Source organism: Neophocaena asiaeorientalis, unplaced genomic scaffold, assembly GCF_003031525.2.
Source record: "Neophocaena asiaeorientalis asiaeorientalis breed wild unplaced genomic scaffold, Neophocaena_asiaeorientalis_V1.1 scaffold170, whole genome shotgun sequence".
Lineage (NCBI taxonomy): Eukaryota > Metazoa > Chordata > Mammalia > Artiodactyla > Phocoenidae > Neophocaena > Neophocaena asiaeorientalis.
Genome location: NW_020172463.1, coordinates 43,739 through 65,972, shown reverse-complemented (window position 1 = coordinate 65,972; position 22,234 = coordinate 43,739). Strand labels below are relative to the sequence as shown.

Genomic DNA, 22,234 nt, shown 5'->3' with positions numbered 1-22,234 from the left:
CCCTAAAACCTCATTTTTAAATGTTATGTGGATATGATTTTTTTTTTTTTTAAAAAGTGCCTCTGAACAGAGATAAAAATGAGCAATAGAGTCAAGGCTTAAACAAGTCACCTGGGTTGAGAATTATCTTCTGATTGGTTTTATTTTGTAAAGATACTGTAACATTTGTGGGCTTATTCTGAAAACTGCAGATGTAAGCAAATCTTGGGTAGAAGAAAAAGTATGGAAAGGATGTTTATTAAAATTTATTCTTCAGGAGACCTTGATATAAAATGTTTTGTGGTGCAATAATGATATTAACACTGGAGGAAGATGCTCTTAATGTATATTTTTCTGAAATCAACAGTCACCATAACACCATAACAGATTTGAGACGGAGAATTATATTTTTAAAGTTTTTTTTTTTAAAGAGGCCTATTTGGAGCTTTCATAATTACAAAGTCTGTCATAATAAAATATACCTTTTCCCCACTGGGTCTAATTCACCACTTGAAGGAGATGTGTATCTTTTACTTCCTCTAATCAGAGCTGTGCACATGGACTGGTGAAAAAAATAACATCCTTGCAGCAGATGTGTTATTCAATGGTTATAATAGGAACTGTCTTATTAAAGGAAGAATTATTTATGCTTTATATTTGAAGTGTTTTTCCTTAAAAAAGATTCTTTTCCGGCACAAAAGGTATTATTTAAATGAATTTAAAACAGGAAATCATGCCTCTTTAAAAAATTTGATTTCAGAAAATAAGCCATACAAAATCTTTTTAATAACTAAAATATATTAACATTAAATCTCAAGTTTAGTTCTAGCCAAAACCAGCCTAGGACAAAAATAATTTGATTCAGCCATCACTTACTGAAGATGGATTATGTACAAAGCACTGCGCTAAGTCACAAAAGGCAACTTTTGGCCTCTGCAATTCCCCTCCATATGTGCACCCCTCAGTCAACATCTTGCCCTTTGTCCAGCCCAACAGGACCTCATGGTTGCCCACATCCCCACTCTGGTCTCCAGGTGGATGCACGCTCCTCCTCCATGCTGCATACCTTTCTGATTTCTATCCCCCACTGAATTGTTACAAGTGTCAGTCTCCCAGGACTTGAGTCTCTGGAAGTAGTCTGATAGACTAAGCCATGATGAAGTGTTAATGGGTGACGTTGCTCCAAGCTAACATATTTCAGCTGTGAAACTGAAAATATTATACTTTAACACACATACACACACACACACACACACACACACAATGACACAGTAGTGAGAGTTTTGAATGGTGGAATGGAAATATAATTGAAGAGAAAAATCACTGGGCAGCCGTCAACTCACACTATATGTGAAGTTTATAAGGGTAATCAGCCCTTGTTGTTGCATATTAATCATTATTGAAATTACAGATAAACAGATGCTACCACTCTCCCTATATATTCACATATGTTTATAGGTTTTCCATTGCTTTTAGCAAGGTGAACATGAGAGGGACTAAATTTAGGGCCAATCTAAGCCATAAACATGACCCACAGACTCATCAGTTACAAGATTTATTTCCAAAGAGAACATGGAAACTTGATTTACCTAAATATGTTTCATTATTCAAATCTCAATCAAGTCAAGAGCTTTTTCTTTTTTTTTTTTTTACGGTACGCGGGCCTCTCACTGTTGTGGCCTCTCCCGTTGCGGAGCACAGGCTCAGCGGCCTGTGCTCACGGGCCCAGGCTCAGTGGCCATGGCTCATGCACGGGCCCAGCCGCTCCGCGGCATGTGGGATCTTCCTGGACCGGAGCACGAACCCGCGTCCCCTGCATCGGCAGGCGGACTCTCAACCACTGCACCACCAGGGAAGCCTAAGTCAAGAGCTTCCGAGCTCACATATACTTCTGATAGCAACACGGCAATCATAGATGTATAATTTTAATTTGACATTTACTTTGCAAGGGATATATTTTCTGAAATCACTAACCACCAAGAAAAGCCCTGCAACATACAATGTTTAAATAATTGTTCATTTTAGTTGTCTTCAGATTTTAAGTATATACTATTCCTACAGTAATATTTCTCGGTGGTCCACAAACTTATTATCATTGTGCCAGTGTATGCTCCCATGAACACAAAAAAAACAAAGTATCCAAATAAAATTCATGTCACAGAGGTTTTGCTTTTTCCCTGGCTATCAGAGATACTGATATATATGGGTCACTGCATAGCACCTTGTGAATCGCCCATACTACTTCCCCTATTACTCAGTTTCTTCAGATTTAGAATTTCATTCATGCTTTTACTTCTTCTACTGTGGTTCAGTGAGTGAATTTCTGAGAACTAGAGAACAACTGAAACTGAAGAAACTTTTATCATCTAGTCAAAATTTCTTTAGCAGTGGTACTCATTCTTCAAACAAATATTACAGAACTCCGATATATGAACAGGGGAGCCCTGTTGGAAGTTGCTGGATTCCCTCTCCTCACCCAGCATGCTCCCTACCACCCACTCCCCAAAAGGTCCTGGTGCACTTCTCTGGAACACTTGGGAGTTTGAAGTGGAAAAGTTTGAAAACCGTTGAACTAGTCTAACTCTTTACAGTGTATGGGTCAGGAAACAGAGGACCAGGGAACACCTGCTGAAGGTCACACAGCCTGTTAATGGCAGATGGAACCTGATTCCAGGTCTTGATGCCAAGCCTTGGATTCTTCCCACCACATCAGCAGTTTTCAAAATGTGCTCCATAGTGGTACCCAGGGGTCTCCATGGGAGTCAGAGGGATGGGCAGCAGGGAATGCTTCAGGCACCATTAATTCAACCAGAGCACCTGGTTCTAATACTTGTTCTAAGTATTTAATGTTGTTTGAAGAAAGGGCTCAGCAGTTCAGAACTGGATTGAGAAGCATACTATGTGCTCTCAGAAAGAGAAAGACAAACACCGTATGCTAACACATATATATGGAATTTAAGAAAAAAAAATGTCATGAAGAACCTAGGAGTAAGACAGGAATAAAGACACAGACCTACTAGAGAACGGACTTGAGGATATGGGGAGGGGGAAGGGTGAGCTGTGACAAAGCAAGAGAGAGGCATGGACATATATACACTACCAAACGTAAGGTAGATAGCTAGTGGGAAGCAGCCGCATAGCACAGGGAGATCAGCTCGGTGCTTTGTGACTGCCAGGAGGGGTGGGATAGGGAGGGTGGGAGGGAGGGAGACGCAAGAGGGAAGAGATATGGGAACATATGTATATGTATAACTGATTCACTTTGTTATAAAGCAGAAACACACACACCATTGTAAAGCAACTATACCCCAATAAAGATGTTAAAAAAAAAAAAAGAAGCATACTATGTGCTCAATGCCATTCTCTGAAGTCTTTTGCTTGGGAAAAATAAAAGTAGTAATAATAATAATAATGTGACTGGTAGAGGTATATATAAAACATATATATACACACACACACACACACACACACACATATGTGTCATGTATATATATAAACCATGCATATATGGTTATTACTATTATAACACATATTATGAATTGAAATTGACCCCCTGCTAGGCACTGTTGTAAGGGCTCTACATAAATTAACTCAATTAATCTTGACAACAACCCTACTAGGTAGATACTATTACCTTCATTTTCCTGGGACACAGATCTATTGTTTGATTTGACTAATGTCATGTAACTGGTGCTAGGCCAGGATTCAAACCCAGGCAGTCTGAGTGCAGAGTCCTCACTTTTAACTGTTAACATTAAATTGTCATTGATCTGGTTCAAAGGTGGGATGGTAGCTTGTGATGTCTTTTCGGAGGGAGAGCCTGCTTTCCAGGCCTGATCTTTAAATTCATGCCTCCTTGAGACTGTGCTCTCGACTCCAACTTTTCAGTACATTTCTCTTGATTGCTTCTCCTACAGTGTTCTGTGTCCTTGGGCTTCTAGTCAGCTCATTGCAGTTCCCTTTCAACTCTATCACATTTCCTCTATCAGCCCCCACATCCCTTGCATCGCTCCTTTTCTCCACCAAATATAAGAGCGCTGGATGCTAACCTCATCAACATTGCTGCGAAAACCCTGGAAGGATACACAGGACACACACACACACACGTGTTGACAGATAATCATCATGTACATCACCTTCTTTACAAACCTTTAAATCCCTCAGATCACAGTTTAATATAAAAATGCCCAACCCTACAGTAGGTGCATGGTTAGTGATTTTAAGGGTCTGCTTATTAGCATCTTATCTTTGGGGGAAGAAAGAGCAGAAGCCCAGGTGACCACCAAGAACATAAGTACCATTGCTTTTACCCATGAATGTGTCTGCTGTACATGCCCCAGGGTGTGACATGTCAATAATGGCAAGTCTACTTTGAACACATTTAGAGCTATGAAATAATTCATGGTGGTTTACTTACAGAAGCACAGTACTTACTTCAAATATTCTACAGAAATATAAATATATATTTAAATATAATATGTAAATATATAGTTTAAATATAAACATAAATATATACATTTAAATATAAATATAAAAATATATTTATGTATTCAAAAATTGCTAAAGTCACAGTAACTCAGAGTCAAAAGTCCCTAGAGGTCATGTCCTCCAATTTTTAACCCATAATATATTTTTCTTTTGTTATAATAAGATACAGCTATGATATATGGTGACAGGCCTTATTTGTTTTCAGAATTATATTATGCAATTAATTTATAGCTCTCTTTTAGGAGGACGTCTATCAAATTTGTGGTGCTAGTAACTATGTTGGTACTACCTTGTACTTAATTTTCCATAATTACCAGTAATTTTTTAGAAGAGTTCAGAAGCTATCCTCATTGTTCACTATCCTGGGGAGTAGACCAAATTTCTTAAATAAGCTTCTAATAAGTACTTATCTTCTTGGGAGATGCATAGGTTTCTAGAGCAAGTTTGCCAACAAGAATCCCTATTAAATAAATAATTTTTAAAGTTAGGGGGGCTGTTATGATCTATCATTTGAAAAGCTCCACAGATTCTGCCAAATGAAGAAAGTTCATTATGATCACCATATTCAGAGCTTGAAATAGCCTGAATTTAAAAGAACACGCCATATTCTAGTTTTTACTGAACTCCTAGAGCAACTGTTTGCCCAAGCCATTTAACAATAAGTATGTATTGTAATGAGGCACAAAGCTGAAGCTCACAGTTCCTGGAATCAGAAAGACCAGTACATGACCACAGTGAGCTGCCGCTAACAAGCTGTCTTCGTACCTCTTTATTCACCTGAGGCTTCAGATTCTCTATATGAGGATAGGGTTAATAATAACAGTTATTTAAAGACAATAATATTCACTCTTCTGATACTTAAAGTCTCTCTACCTAAACGGATTTCAAGCTTCTGGAATAGTAAAATTCCAGAAGGAATAATTAAAATTATCTCCCACCAACGCACCTGTTATAATGATTTGAACATATAAGGGAATCAAAACTATATTTTTTCAGCTCACAATTGTGCAATATTGCCATCCAGTTTCCAAAACAGGACTAAAAAGGGGTTTAAATGTAGTTGCTACAATGCCTACCCAAGTGTACTGTTTCGTTACTTCATCAATCAATTTGCTCACAGATTAATCTAAAGAATCATTTTTAAACCTAGGACGATGTGCTTTACATCTCCAGTGGTGGGTGACTTTCCCACTTTTCTCCCTGATTTACTAATGCGGTCTGATATGTTCCTGTGTCTCGTCCATTGACAATTGTAAAGGCATTCATCTGTCAGCAACATGACGTTAATCTAGTGTAATATCAGCGTGCCTGTGCCAACTACCCTCCAGGAAACGTCAATAAATATGTGAAACATGGGAAAAGAGAGAGCGGGTCCAAGTTTGGTCAATTTGATCTTCAAAGGAATCAATTCACTTACAAAGATTCTTGACCCCTTTTCATAAGCAAATTACTGTACCTTCTAATTAGGTTGAGGATTTAGCTTGACCGTTATTAAAACAAGAAAAAAATACCAAATTATTTAAAACATGTAAAAAGGAGTAATGAATAACTTCAGGGAGAAATTATTTTTATATTAAACTCTCAAACCACGTCAAGGCCATTGCAAAATGATAAAAAAAAAGTGGATGTTTTCATAACGCTTTTCCTTTTCAAAGCTTTTACTGGGCTCTTTGTTTTTATAATTACATCTTTTATTCCTAAGTCATAGCATTTTCCTTCTGTTAAATGTATAAATACTTTCTCTCCCTCCAAACACAAATTTCAGCCTTAATGTTTTTATGTGCTTATCCAATAATCACAGTCTCCATGTTCTTAAAAATCACCAAATATATGAATTTATGATATTGTCTGATCAAGGTATAATTTTCATCAGTAAAACAAAGAACATATAAATAAAATAATTCAAATAGGGCTAGTAAGTTAATGGTTAATGGCAACCATAATGGTTAATCCCTTTCAAGAGACTCAGCAGAGCTAACTACTCAAATTAAGAGGTAGCGTGTTGGGCTTCCCTGGTGGCGCAGTGGTTGGGAGTCCGTCTGCCGATGCAGGGGACGCAGGTTCATGCCCCAGTCCGGGAAAATCCCACATGCTGTGGAGCGGCTGGGCCCATGAGCCATGGCTGCTGAGCCTGCGCGTCCGGAGCCGGTGCTCCGCAATGGGAGAGGCCACAACAGTGAGACGCCCGTGTACCACAAGATGTAGCGTGTTAATCAAAATAAAACCAGCTAGTTCTATTACTTTGGGAGGTAACTTAACCTCTCCTGATTAATTTCCTGATTTGTTTAAAAAAATAGTAACAGATGATCTTCAAAATTCCTATAAATTCTAAACCTCTCTGATTCCATGATTCAAGATTAAATGAGCACATATGAGCATGTACACACACACACACACACACACACACATGCTAGCTGCAGCCTCTATCGAGAGAAGTGCTTCCCAAAATCACGTGGCACAGGTAACGGTGTGCTACAGCAAGCTTGCATCACCTCATGAGAGCTTGTTTTTTAAACAGTTATATTTTTATTTTAATGTGAAATTTAATATATGTGTGTGTGTATAAATGGGTTTTGCATGTATATACTATAACTACTGCAGCTATATCCCCTAACTCATGTAAAAATATAAACTTTATCCTAGTCATTCAAGTCAAAAAAGTGAATCACAGACTTAACCTCCTCATTCATCAGCAAATTCTGTCCATTTTATTTACTTACTCTCCAGTGTACCCTTTTTCTCCATCTCCACAGCCATGTTTTAATTCAGGACTTGATAATTTGTCATCTGATAAGCTGCAACACTCTCTCGATTGGAATCTCCCTCCAGATTCACCCCCATGCCAATGCAGCTTTCACATAGTGCCAGTTTTCTTTCTAAGATGGCTAGAAATCCTTCTGCAGCTCTCCAACACTTAAAGGAGTCTGTCAAATTCCTTAGAATGGCCTAAAAGGTTCTTCAGGTTCTGGTCCCTGCCTGTGTATCCAGCCTCACCTCCCACTGCACCCTGCAATTGAGCCACAGAGTAGTCTTCACGGGTTCTAGAATGCACGATTTATTTCATGCCCGCCAAATTTTTTATGTCCTGTCCCCTGTGCGTCAAAGTCTCTTGCCAAAAATCTTTTATTCATACTCTAAAATTTATCCAGGAATCTCTTCCCCTTACAAAACCTTCTTAGATCTCTCAGGTAGCATTAGACACCTTCTCCAAGGATAGCACAGCCTATTTTCTCAGCTCTGACATAGAAGCTTCCTAATTTAAGGTGATCTGACTTGCAGCCCAGCCCTCTTTTATCACAGTCATTCTTATCATAAATTGAAACAACATGGTAAGTAGAAAATTCGTATTCATGACTGCCTAACAACCTCAACACAAAATCAACGTTGATGCCTTCCAAATCCACCAAGAGTAAGCCTCTACAATCCACAGTAAAAGGTTAATACTATGGAAAATTAATCAGATTAAAAAGGAATTGATTGCCTGAGTACATGATAAGATGCTATGAATCCACATATCTCTGAACCTGGCAAGAATTTGGTCAAAGGCATTGTCTGTCTTTGAAATTTTAACAACATGCTTAATTAAAACATTAAATAAGGAACTTTCAGTGCTACAAAGGATGCTTTTATCTATTCAAGGAGAGAAGTAGTTGGTCTATAGTCAGATTTCTGGGATGGAGTACTAGCACTGATATATATAAATGAAATATTTTTCCAGAAAATTTAACAGGAAACCATAGAAAAGAAAGATTGTTGTATATAATAGCAGTTTAACTTCCATTAGAAAGTGAGCAAGGCAAGGCTTCCCTGGTGGCGCAGTGGTTGAGAGTCCGCCTGCCGATGCAGGGGACACGGGTTTGTGCCCTGGTCTGGGAAGATCCCATATGCCACAGAGCGGCTGGGCCCGTGAGCCATGGCCACTGAGCCTGCGCGTCTGGAGCCTGTGCTCCACAACGGGAGAGGCCACAACAGTGAGAGGCCCGCGTACCGCAAAAAAAAGTGAGCAAGGCATAACTAAAAAAGATTCCATGAAGGATCTTCCTTATCCAACATTTATCATTCAAAGACTTTCAGAAGCGTTCTGCATATTGAATCAATAATGGGAATTCTCCCACTTTAAATGTAGTTTGAAGTTCCTTGGGAAAGAAAAAAAAGAAAGGAAGGAAGGAAGGAGGGGGGAAAGAAGAGAAAGAGAAAGGAAAAGGAAAAACAAGAAAAGGGAAAAAGAAAAAGGGAAGAAAAGTCTGGGCTTACAAGAAAAAAGCCATTTTCTCTACAACTAACATTAGATTTAGCCCATGACAAAAAATTCTCCTAAAGGATATTTACAATATAGATTTTAGATGCTTTGCTTTTATACATAGTAATTTTAAAGGTATGTGTTTGTATGTTATTTCTATACACAATTTTGATATTTTTAGTGTGTGAAAAGAGATTTCAGGAATGAAAACCCAACTGATAAACTTAGGAGTTTGAATTGAGATAGTCCGGCATGAGACCAGGCCTAAAATCCTAACTCCTTTCCTTCTTTTGATAACTTTTCCACAACAATTTTATGTTTCTGATATCTGGGAGCATCTTACTATACACATCAGAAGAAATTCATCAGCTTCCCAGAAGAGATGTGGGTTGTGACATGACCACCACTGCCTGCCTATGTGGGAATTTGGCAAAATATAAATGGTCTATGTTCATCTGGCAGTTATGTTCATCTATGGTGTTGTATGCACTCAACCAAATGTAATTGAAACCCTTATTTTCACTTAAATTATTTTCAATAACACTGCTATGTGATACTGCATTGAAATAAAGAATAATCATTTTGGTGAAAAAGCACTGATAGTTGCAGGATATATAACACTAAAGAGAAGCAAACATTTATCACTGGCAGAGTTTTATCCTTTGTTTGCTTTGTAAATCAACAGCAAAGTGGATTTAGGGAGGGAAGATAACCTCTGAGCAGGCAAAACTATGTTTTGTCTTGTCAGTGTGCAAAAGGATTGCTCTCAACAACTATTAAAAGAAGCAGAGATGCCAAACTTCTCAGGATTGATCACAGAATTTTAAAGTAAGGGAAGGCTGATAGGACTGATTCATGTAGCAAAAAGGATTATACCCAGGTGCCAAACATCTTCCAAAGCTCCCAACTCACATGCCACTTTTTAAAAACTGAATGGAGGAGTGCTGTACACCAAAATGAATGACTTTTTATTGTCTAAATTCCAAATAGCTTGAGTTTAATCAAGAATTGTTCTGGCTCAGAAAACCACAAGTACAACAAGAAAAGACATACAACTTTTGTTAATAAAAAGATCATGTTCTGTCTGCCTCCACTAAATAATTATTCACAAACCCTTAAGGATTATGAATTTGATGAGGTGCTAAGGTAACAGCCTGCTTTAGGTGCTCACATTTCTTAGTCTGGCCCTGTTGACATATGATAGGTGCTCAGCAAAAATCTTTTGAGTTAATTTGAATTGTGTCTTCTATAGTAGGCTACGTGTACACTAGGCACAGGAATTTTTGTCTATTTATTTTCTTTATATTGTGTTCAGTGCTTGACATATGGTAGCCACGCAGTAAATGTTCATGGAATACATGAATGATTAGTTTGCATTATGATTACTATACAATGTTAAAATGCTTTAATAAGTAACCATAAATTATGCATAAGAAACACTTAGAGAAAGATGGTTAGGTGATAATAATAGATCATCAAGATAAACATTATTATAAGCAAGATTTATCCCAGAAATTAGTTAACAGCAAGAGCAATAAAAGTAAATAGGCTAATGTATTTGTTTTACTATTGCAACATGTTTTCATGATGTAACACCTCCCAGAGTATTCTTAAATCACCTGTAATCCAGAAATGCCTTCTAAAACTTCAAAACAAAAATGCTTTTCATACCACCTTTTAAAATCACTAAAACTCATCAAAGAAAAGAATTTGAGTGGTTTTGCTGCTTTAAACACCTTTTACCTAAGTAAGCCTGTGTCAACTTGCTTCAGAGGCATCCTTAGGCAATGCAAGGACTAAACTGGTAAAATAGTAAACCAATTCTAAGAAAACCTTAGTAAAAATTGGAATTTTTAAATTCATTGGATAGTGAATTAAGGAGTCTGTATATTTGTTGAAACATTCATGCTAAGTATTTAGGTATCATCTCCGAAGGGACAGATAGAAAAAGTACTAGTTGCAGATACAGAAGAGGAGATTGTCCTAGGTCTGGCGCTCATTATCTACATGAATTAGGCTGTATCACTTAGCTTCTGTGTGTCTCATTTCTTTAACCTATGAAATAAACTGACTGGACTGGATAATTTCTAAAGTTCCAACAGTAGATCTGGAATCAGAAGATGTGGGTCAGCACCACAACTCAATGGTTTATGTTGACCCTAGACGAATGTTTATTTTTTGAGAGAGGATTTAAAAACTTGCACTACTTCTTGTTCAGGGCTGTGGTGAAAATCAGAAGAAATCAACTCCATGGAAAGACTGTAAAAAATGTGAGGAATTATGATGATGACATTCTGTCATTTTGGAAAATACTGGCACAAAATTGAAAAAGAATTATGAAACATATAGCCCATAGGAAAAGTCACCTCCTTATCCTCCAAAAAAAATAAAAGGGCTGTAAACTCTAAAATGTTTTATGGCTGTGAGAAAGCTGATGAAAGCTCTAATGAAGCACAGGATTTCTAACCTAGTTAATTAATCATAATGAATTAGAACAATATTGGTGTATTGATATAATACTAATATTCTTGTAAAATCCTGCCAAATTACATACAATGGTTACTTTGGAGGAAACAAGTTATAAGGCAAGCCTCTATCATAGGCAACAGTATTTTTTTCTGTTCTAAAAATAATTTCTGTGTATTATGAAAATTTTAAAATACAGGAAAGTATTAATGTGAAAATAAAATTACTCATATTCATGCCTAGGAGAGATAATCACTATTAACATTTCAGTAAACTATATACAGTCTTCTAGTTTTAAAAATTAGTTTATGAATACAAAGATTTTTAGAAAATTAATTGCCTAAAAAGTAGGTTTCTATTCCTTTATACTTAATATTTATTATAAATAGTTCCTATATCATTAAATATTTTTAGAACAAGATGTTGATAGGCTAAATAATATTCCACTGTATGGCTACATCATAATTTATTTATTATACTATTGTTGGAATTTTGTTTCTGTTTTTTAATATTTTAAATAATAAAATAAATAAGCTTTGATCATATCTTTTATTTTTACCTCTCATTTTACTGAGATATAATTGACATGTAACATTGTATAAGTTTAAGAATGTGAAAGGTATTAATTTGATACATTTATATATCGCAAAATGATTACCATTAGCGCATTAGCTAACACATCCATCCTGTCCATAATTATCATTTCTTTTTTATGGTGAGGACATTTAAGATCTACTCTCTTGGCAACATTCAAGTATATGATACAGCATTGTTAGCTATAGTTGCCATGCTATACAAAGACCCCTAGAACTTGTTAATTTTGTAACTGGAAGTTTGTATACCTTGACAAATATTTCCCCATTTTCTCTACTCCCCAAACCCCTCGTAACCACCATTCTACTGCTTCTCTGAGTATGACATTTTTAGCATACCTTGCATTTTAAGATGGATTTCCAAGACTGGGAAACTAAATTAAGGGCATAAACATGAAAGCCATAATTCCAAATAGCATTTAAGGAAAGGTACATGTCCCCATCAGTGTCCTAGAGAGCACCCATCCCACAGTACCTCTGATGGCAATGAGCATTATCAGTCTATCAGTTTTCATTTCAAAGCTGTCATGCTACTTTTAATTTCCATCCCACTGATTATTAGTGAGGATACTTTGCATGTTTGTTGGTTACATTTTTCAGCTTTGGGAATTATATATTCACGTCCTTGCTAATTTTGCTATGGGTTTTGTTTTTGTATTGTTTTGTTTAATTTTTTGGCCACACCACATGGCATGTGGAATCTTAGTTCACTGACCAGGGATTGAACCTGCACCACCTGCAATGGAAGCGTGGATTCTTACCCACTGGACTGCCAGGGAAGTCCCTTCTCTGGGTTTTAATGTTTTTCTAATTGATTTACAAGAGCTCTTTAAATGTTAAGGCTATTAATTCCATGCTATATTTGTTGCCAATATTTTTATGCAGTTTATAGTTAGTCTTTTACTGTCTTTATGATTTTTTTAATTTTTAAAAGTTTAAAAATTTTGTGTAATCAAATCTTTCAATCTATTGCCATCTAATTTTTTCTAGCGTTTTCATGCTTAGAAGCTCTTTACCATTCTAAACTCAGTTAAACAGATGCTTGCATCCATCTTCTTTTGGGAATTCTTTCTACTCATCTGGAATTTATTTTAGTATTCAGCCATTCAGTGGGGATTTAATTTTTTTTCCATTTATTTTAAAATGTCTTTGCATATTTTATTGAATAATCTTTGATCAACCTATTTATTATGGAACCTTTTCTATATTGTGTTTTCAGCATATATCAGAGTTATTTTCTGAAATATCTATACAGTTCCATTGATGTGAAAGCCTTTGACAATTTTCCACACTAAATAATTTCCACACTAAACTCAATTACATGGATAGACTAATCAGGGACTTGGGAATAATGTTTTCTCATGATTTCTGACTTGATCAGAAATAGATAATTCTTCTATTAGCCATAATTATAATCATGAAGAGGAAATGCACAGTGAAAATTTCAAATCCACAGATTATGCTTATTTCTAGTTGTTAAATATCAGTTGATTCAGATAATTATAGGGAATAATTCCTATGGCAGTCTGAGAATACAGACTTGTCGGTTGAGTATTTATGTGGGTGAAAAGGAATTACTTTGAGGAAAATTTAATAAATCTGAGTCTTCTTCTCTAGAAATATTGTATCAGAGAGTGTCTGGAATTTAGACATAAGGTACAATATAGGGGGCTGAAAAGAGGAAGATGGAGAGAAACGTCTGGCATGAAGAATTGGACTGCCACCTATTTCTTTTACTTTATACACATTATCAAGAAACTGAAAACCAACAAGGCTAAAAAGAGGATCCTGAAAGCTTCCAGAAAAAGGAAATAAAAGAACTTTCAAAATAAGAGAAGAATTGCATCATTTTCATGCACTCAATTACAGCACTAAAAGCTTTCAAAATTTTCAGAGAATATTACTTTTAATCTGCAATTCTATTTCTAGCCAATCTGTCATCAAAAATAAGGAATCAAACATTGTACCTCCCATGTATACTTTCTCAGGAAGAAATTGAGAAAGTGATCTAGAAAAAATGACAGAGTAAATTAAGAAAGAGAAAAAATCATTGATCCAGGAAAAATGAAAAGTTGTTCAAGAAAGAAAAAAAATTGTAATATACCACTTGGTTCTGCAGTGAATAATATTTATATAATTATTGATTGAAACACTGATGATTGGTTTTATGAACTATGTGATACATTTATACTGAGAGGATGTGGGGGATAAAAGTTGTGTGTTTGGGGGGTAATGATGTAAAAGGTGTATATCTTCATCTACCACAATGTGAAGTAACTTGATTTAAGTATAATATTTAAAAATATAGATACGAATACCAGAAGGAGCAGCAAAAAATGATTACAGTGACTTACTCTGGGAGCACTACCAGGAGGAGTAGAGAAGGAAAGTCTTCCTTTTTATTATGAGCCTTTTCCTATTATATAATACTTAAAACTTTTTTTGTCAAAATAACATTTCATTTAAAAAGAAATTAGGGGCTTCCCTGGCAGCGCAGTGATTAAGAATCCGCCTGCCAATGCAGGGGACACGGGTTCAAGCCGTGGTCTGGGAAGATCCCACATGCCATGGAGCAACTAAGCCCATGCACCACAACTACTGAGCCTGCTCTCTAGAGCCTGCGAGCCACAACTACTGAGCCTGTGAACCATAACTACTGAAGCCCACGTGCCTAGAGCCTGCGCTCCGCAACAAGAGAAGCCCCTGCGATGAGAAGCCCACACGCAGCAACCAAGACCCAATGCAATAAAAAAAAAAGAAAGAAAGAAATTAGTATCAAAGCAAGCAGAAGGAAGAAAATAATGAAGATTAGAGCAAAAAATGAATGAAAAATAGAATAGAAAAACAATAGAAAAAATCAATGAAACCAAAAGTTGGTTCATTGAAAAGAACAACGAAATTGACAAACCTTTAGCTATACTAATCAAGAAAAAGAGAGAGACAGAAAACAATTTACTAAAATCAATAATGAAAGAAGGGACACTACTATTGACTACAGAAATAAAAGAATTATAAGAAAACACTATGAATAATTAATATCAACAAACTAGATAACCAAGGTGAAATGGCAAACTCCTAGAAAGACATAAAGTACTGAAACTGACTCAAGATTAATTGAAAATCTGAATAGGCCTATAACAAGTAAACAACTGAATTGGTAATCAAAACTTCCCACAAAGAAAATCCCAGGTCCAGATGGCTTCACTGGTGAATTCTATAAAATGTTTAAAGAATAATTAACACCAATCCTTCACAAACTCTTCCAAAAAATAGATTAGGAGCGAATACTTTTCAAAACATTCTTCAAGGCCAGTGTACCAAAACTAGACAAATACATCACAATAAATACACACTACACAAATATTACTTATGAATATGGACACAAAAACTGTCAACAAAATACTAGCAGATTGGAATCCAGCAACATATTAAAAGGATTATACACTAAGACCAAGCCAGATTTAACCCAGGAATGCAAGGTTGGTTCAATATACAAAAAGCATTCAGTATAATACACCACATTAATAGAAAAAGGACCAAAAAATGAATGATCATCTCAATAGATGCAGTAAGATAATCTGACAACTTCTAACATCTTTTGATGATAAAAATCATCCAACAGGGCTTCCCTGGTGGCACAGTAGTTGAGAATCTGCCTGCTAATGCAGGGGACATGGGTTCGAACCCTGGTCTGGGAGGATCCCACATGTCGTGGAGTAACTAGGCCCGTGAGCCACAACTACTGAGCCTGCACGTCTGGAGCCTGTGCTCTGCAACAAGAGAGGCCATGATAGTGAGAGGCCCATGCACCACGTTGAAGAATGGACCCCACCTGCCACAATTAGAGAAAGCCCTCGCACAGAAATGAAGACCCAACACAGCAAAAATAAATATATTAATTAATAAACTCCTACCCCCAACATCTTCTTTAAAAAAAAAAAAAATCATCCAACAAACTAGGAATACAAGGGAACATCTTCAACCTGATAAATGTCATCTGTGAAAACTAAGAGGTAATGTCATACTTATTGGAAAAAATGAAAGTCTACCCTCTAAAATTATGAACAAGACAAGAATTCTGTTCTTACCACTTTTATTCAACACTGTAATGGAGGTTCTAGCCTGGATAATCAGGCAAGAAAACGAAATACAAGGGATCCAGATTGAAAAAGAAGAAGTAATGTCATTGTGAATGACATAATCTTGTGTACAGAAAATCCTAAGGAATCCACAAGAAAATTATTAGAATTAATAAATAAGTCCAGCAAGGTTGCAGAATAAAAGGCCAATATACAAAAATAAGTTGTTTTTCTATGCATGCTTAATGAGTAACCTGAAAGTAAAATTAAAAAAACAATTCCATGTACAGGAGCATCAAAAAACCCAGAATACTTAGGAAGAAATTTAGCAAAGTAAGTGCAAGTCTTACACATGACAAGATACAAAACATTGTTGGAAAAAAACAAAGAAGATCTAAATACATGCAAAGAAATCCCATGGTCATTGATCAGAAGACTTAATATTGTTAAGATGGCAAAAATAACCAAAAGAATCTACAGATTCAACACAATATCTATCAAAATTCCAACTTGGTGTTTTCTAAAAATTTTGCAAGCTGATCAGTGGAGTAGAACTGAGAGTCCAGAAATAAACTTTCACATTATGGTTAATTGATTTTTGACAAAGGAGCCAGGACAATTCAATGAGGAAAGAGGTCTTCTCAACAAATGGTGTTCAGTCAACTGGATATCGACTTGTAAGAGAATGAAGTTGGACCCCTACCTCACACCATATTAAAGAAATTAACTGAAAATGGAATACAGACTTAAATGTAATAGCTAAAACTATAAAACTCTTAAAAGAAAGCATAGAGGTAAATCTTTCATGACCTTGTATTTGGCAATGCTTTTTAAAATACAACATGGAAAGTGCAAGCAAAAAAGAAAATAAATAAATTGGACTTCATCAAAATTAAAAATTTTGTGCAACAAAAGATACCATCAAGAAAGTAAAAAGACAACCTACAGAATGGGAGAAAATATTCACGAATCCTGTATCTGATCAGAGACTTGTATCCAGTATATATACAGAACTCTTAAAATAGTAAAAGAGAAATAAACCAATTTTAAAATGGGCAAAGGATTTGAATAAACATTTATCCAAAGAAGACATCCAAATAGCCAATAAGCACATGAAAAGATGCTCAATACCATTCTCCATTGGGGAAAAAAAAAAAAAAACCCAAATTGGGTTACTCTAGACCTACAGTAGGATGGTTAAAATAAGAAAGACAGACAACAATACGTGTTAATGAAGATGTGGAGAAATTGAAACCTCATGTATGCTGGTGAGAATATAAAGTGCTGTAGCCATTCTGGAAAACAGTTTGTCATTTCCTCAAAATGTTAAATATTGATTTACTGGATGACACAGCAATTCCATTTGTAAATGTATACCCAAGGGAATCGAAAACATGTGTTCACACAAAAATATGTACACAAATGTTCCTAGGAACATTATTCACAATATGTCAAAGGGGAAACAACCTAAATGACCACCAACAGGTGGATGGCTAAATAAAACATGGTATATACATACGATAGAATATCATTGAGCCATAAATAGGGATGAAGTACTGTTGCTTTAACGTGAAACTTTCAAGGGTGAACCCTGAAAATGTGGTAAGTTTAAAAAGCCAGCCACAAAAAGCTAGATGTTGTATAATTCTATTTATATGAAATATCCAGGATAGGCAGGCATATCCATAGAGACAGGAAGTAGATTAGTGGTTTCCAGGGGATGGGGAGATGGGGAATGACTGCTGTGGATGCATGGTGTCTTTCTGGGGTGATGAAAATGTTCTGAAATTTTTGATGATGATTGCACAACTCTGAGAATATACTAAAGCCACTTAATTGTATACTTTAAAGGGATGAATTTTATGGTATGTAAATTATATCTCAATGAAGCTCTTATTAAAAAATAAAATTGAAATATATTCTAGAAGGTAGACAAGCTAATAATAGATAGGCATATAATCATTATTAAGGACAATCATGAGCGTTTTGGGGTTACTTCTGTTTTCTTGAGAATGATGTTTTAATGGACAAAACGAAGTGTTTTGTTGCTTGAAACAACCAGAGAACAGAGGTAAATTAGTATTTTTTTTAATGCTGCCATCCTTCAATGCTTCATTAAAAAGAATACAATAGGTGGCCCAAGGAAACTATAAAGCCTCAAACTGCAACCAAATTTCAATTAAACCAAAGTTTAATTTCTGCATATTATATGCAACTTTGAGCCCAGGGAGAGAATAATTTTTCTCTTCCAATGTATAAGTAGTGCTTCTCTTACCTGCCTCAGTACACATTTAGATGAAAGAAAAACACATTAAATTATTGATGTAATGATTAACTGAAAGTCCCCTTAATTGTCTAGCATACTTACAGCAAAGCCCTTTGGCCCGATTCAGGCAACTACAACTACAACTCTTACAAGCACATTCAAAAGCAGTCATGTGTATGTACCATTAAAAAAAAAAAAAAGAACTATACTATTGAAGTAAGCACAATGAATGCTTAGGATGTTGTCTGGATGAAGGCTGATTTTTTTCTGTGCCCTTCTCACCTAGAAATACACTCCTTTAGGTCAATAAAGAACCATATTTGGACTGAATCTCCTAAGTGTTTCAAGTAAATTCCAGTACTGCTGGGTTGCTGGGTGGAGTGTGCAAGTGGGATTCCTGGTGATGTCAACAGTTCTGTTACTAGTGAGTCTCATTCTGGAATAGCACAAATTTCAGCACAAATCTAACAATAACCATTCACTAGCCTAATCAGAAACAGTCAGTGGCCCCAGTGAGAAATATAAAATCACTGCCAAGTGTAAGACTCAGGCAGGTGCATTTTTAGGGCAAGCAAGGGGAATGGGAGATGGGAATGGACAGTAAGAATGGTAGTGGTCATCATGGGTAGGACAAATGAAATCTTGCTAGACAGATCATATTTTTTTTATTTTAAGGGTGTTTAAAAGGCTGATTCTAAACCATCTAGATTAGTGCTTTCAGAAATCGGAAGCTTTAACAATATACAAGGCTCCCCTGGTGGCGCAGTGGTTGAGAATCTGCCTGCCAATGCAGGGGACACGGGTTCGAGCCCGGGTCTGGGAAGATCCCACATGCCGCGGAGCAACTGGGCCCGTGAGCCACAACTACTGAGCCTGCGCATCTGGAGCCTGTGCTCCGCAACAAGAGAGGCCACGACAGTGAGAGGCCCGCGCATCGCGATGAACAGTGGCCCCGCTCGCCGCAACTAGAGAAAGCCCTCGCACAGAAATGAAGACCCAACACAGCCAAATAAATAAATAAATTTTAAAATATACAGATTACCAGGTCCCATCCAAAAATTTAAAAATAAGATAGATAACCAACAAGGACCTACTGTATAGCACAAGGAACTCTGCTCAATATTCTGTAATAACCTAAATGAGAAAAGAATTTGAGAAAGAATAGATTCATGTAATATATGTATAACTGAATCACTCTGCTATATACCTGAAACTAACACAACATTGTAAATCAACTATACCACAATATAAAATAAAAATTTTCAAAAAAATTTATTCAGAATCTCTGGGCAGAGGGCTCAGGCACAGGTGATTCTACTTGTAGCCAGGCTTTAAAACTACTGGTCTGAACAGTTACACTGCTGTACATTTTTCCTTATGAGTCAGAAATGTTTCGCTCTCCCTCTTAGTAACATCTTGCACTGTGGTAACAGCCATCACTAACAGCAAATTATTTTATTCCATCTTTCTCCAACCAAAGACCCTTTAGTAAGGATTAAAATGTATCCTGCTGATCCCGGCAGGACACTGCCCCTCATTTCCCCTCCATTTTTCAATGTCTTTGGTTTATGGGAATCACATGTATATTTCACTCACAACATTAGCCAGAAAGAGTAATTTTTCAGTGAAGAGGGATTCCCCTATTAACCTAAAACTGTATGAAATGCTGTATTTTTAGAGTTGTCTCCAGTATAGTCATTCACAAGCTGGTGTATAGGCAGAATTTCTCAATGTCAGCACTACTGACATTTGAGCTGGACAATTCTTTGCTGTAGCGGGCTGTGCATGGTAGAATATTTAGTAGCATCCCTGGTCTCTAACTACTAGATGCCAGGTATGACAAAAAAAAAGTCTTCAGACATTGTCAAGTGTCCCCTGGGAGCAGAGACAAAATTGCCCCAGTTGAGAATCACTGGTGTATAGGTTTGTAAGAACTCAGCCCATATCAAAATTATAAGATTCACACTGAACCTTCTGTTTACCACATTGAATATCATCCATTTTGACATTTATACAAAGAAAAATATTTCAGATTTGGCTTATGTCTAGAAGTTTAATTATATATAATATCCCCTAATGCCAGATAGAATTTTCTATTGAAGTCAATTTCTGCGGAAATCATAACTGGTTTCCTCCATTGCTCTGGGCAAAAGAGAAAAGTAAGATCCGACACACATTCTGCAGTAGATGTCTGTATAAATGGTCCTTGCTGGCTCAAACTAAGTCTCAGTTCTAGGAAAATTGTTCTGTCTGACTCACATTTTCTGTGACTTTACTCTTTGATTAACACAGCCCTTGGGGTTGGGGAAGTTGTAGTGGGTAGTGTTTTTGTTTAAAAGCCCTTTCCTGGAATTGAACACAATGTTGTTAGAGAAAACCCAGTGTGGATAAAAGAGAGTTCATGAAAATATAAGGCATAAACATTAAAGTTCAAAGTCAAGAACATACCACAAAGGCCAGGGATTCCCTAACAGAGCAAAGGAAATTGAGTAAATTAATCAGAAAATCAGGTATTTTACAGTGGAATTACATGAGTCAGCATATTTTTCCTCCCTTTGCTAGGAAGACATGAACAAATCATCCAATTTCAGGAACTTAAGCTAAAAGAAAGCCTTCACTGCAAACAAAGGCAGAGCCAGTATAGTCAAAAGTGAAAAGTAAGTCATGGAAAATGAATATGTTAAAATTCCTCTGGAATTACAAGGCACTGCCCCCTGACTAATAGCACAAAAATGATGGCCCATCATAATTTTGCCCACTATTTGAATTACATTCTGGGTAAAGTAGCAACAAGGAAGACCATTTTGACACAGCTTGGGTTCTTATAATGTCATTCTCTGCCTTCCTGTGAATATTCCATTTTTGTATAATGCTGAAGAAATCACATTTTCATTTTTCTATAGTTCATTATGGCTCATTGCTGTAGCAACTGCCAAACCAGTCAATTTGTACAAATAATAGAACAAGCTTCCATTGTCTCTCATCTGACACAGCGCCAACTAGTCGGGCTACCTTTTCCAAGAGGGAAATCATGTTTTTAAACTCTTTATCTAATTTTAATGTCCCTGGAGTCATACACAGTAAATTCTTTTGGAACACTGAACTGAGCGTTATGTACTCAAGCACTTACCCCTTTAAATTAGGTCATATAAAGACTACTGATTTCCATGTTGCCATTATACAAAGAACAAACCCTATATGAGTATTTGAAAGCCCAAGTGAATTTGTTTTCCTTCTGATATTTTAAAACAGTGGCAATTTAGTGACCTTGGTTTTTCTAAACTATTCATCTCCCAGCACATCAATTAGTGTTTGCTTAATTCAGATTTCTGGAATCAATCACCCTTCCCTGAAGAGGAAAAAAATGGCTGTGTGCTTCTTGTTTTGCAACTTTAATTCTCAGCTTGGTTTTTGTCTTTTAGCATCATTTATTGCAGTGAGAAGAACAGAATCAATCCTCTTACACTGGATACAAGTCATAGCATCCAAAATGTACAAAATAGAAACATTCAATGGTTCAATAAGCGAAGGGTCTGTAGAAAGCAAATGGGTACACAGCTGTAGGGGCATCCTTACATACCTATATGATATGACCTGCATGCCTGAAATTCTTAAATAGAGATTTATTCATTTGAATAGTAATTGATCCCTCTATAAGGTCCCTCTACTTTAAATGTTTTATATGGGGATTATTTTAGACTTATGGACAAGTGGCCAACATAGTACAAAAGAGTTCCCATACACTCTTCACTCAACTTTCCCTAAATGCTAACTCCTCACATAATCCTGGTACATTTGTCAATACTTAGAAATTAGCATTCAGATTTAACCAGTTTTTCTGATAATGTCCTCCTCCCGCCCCGTAAGAATCCAATCCAGGATACCACATCATATTTGGTAAGATCTCTTGTAAATATAAAAATTTCCAGGCAGTGTAATTTATTAAATTACAAACCAACTGTATTATGAACTCATTTATTATATAAATTTTCTTCTGGAAGGAAAAGATAAGGGCAGCATAAAAATCCTGGGCATGTGAGGATACATAAAGGAATTGTGAAAGGAAGGAAACGCTGCCAAGAAAGGAGGAAACAAATCAAAGCTTTGCAAAGACATTCAATTT

At 36.3% G+C, this 22,234-nt stretch overlaps 1 protein-coding gene across 1 annotated transcript in view; it reads right to left on the bottom strand.

Moving 5' to 3' along the window:
* Positions 1 to 22,234, bottom strand: part of RELN (reelin) — a 360,093-nt gene that overhangs the window by 297,461 nt on the left and 40,398 nt on the right. The gene's annotated exons all lie outside the window — the stretch shown is intronic.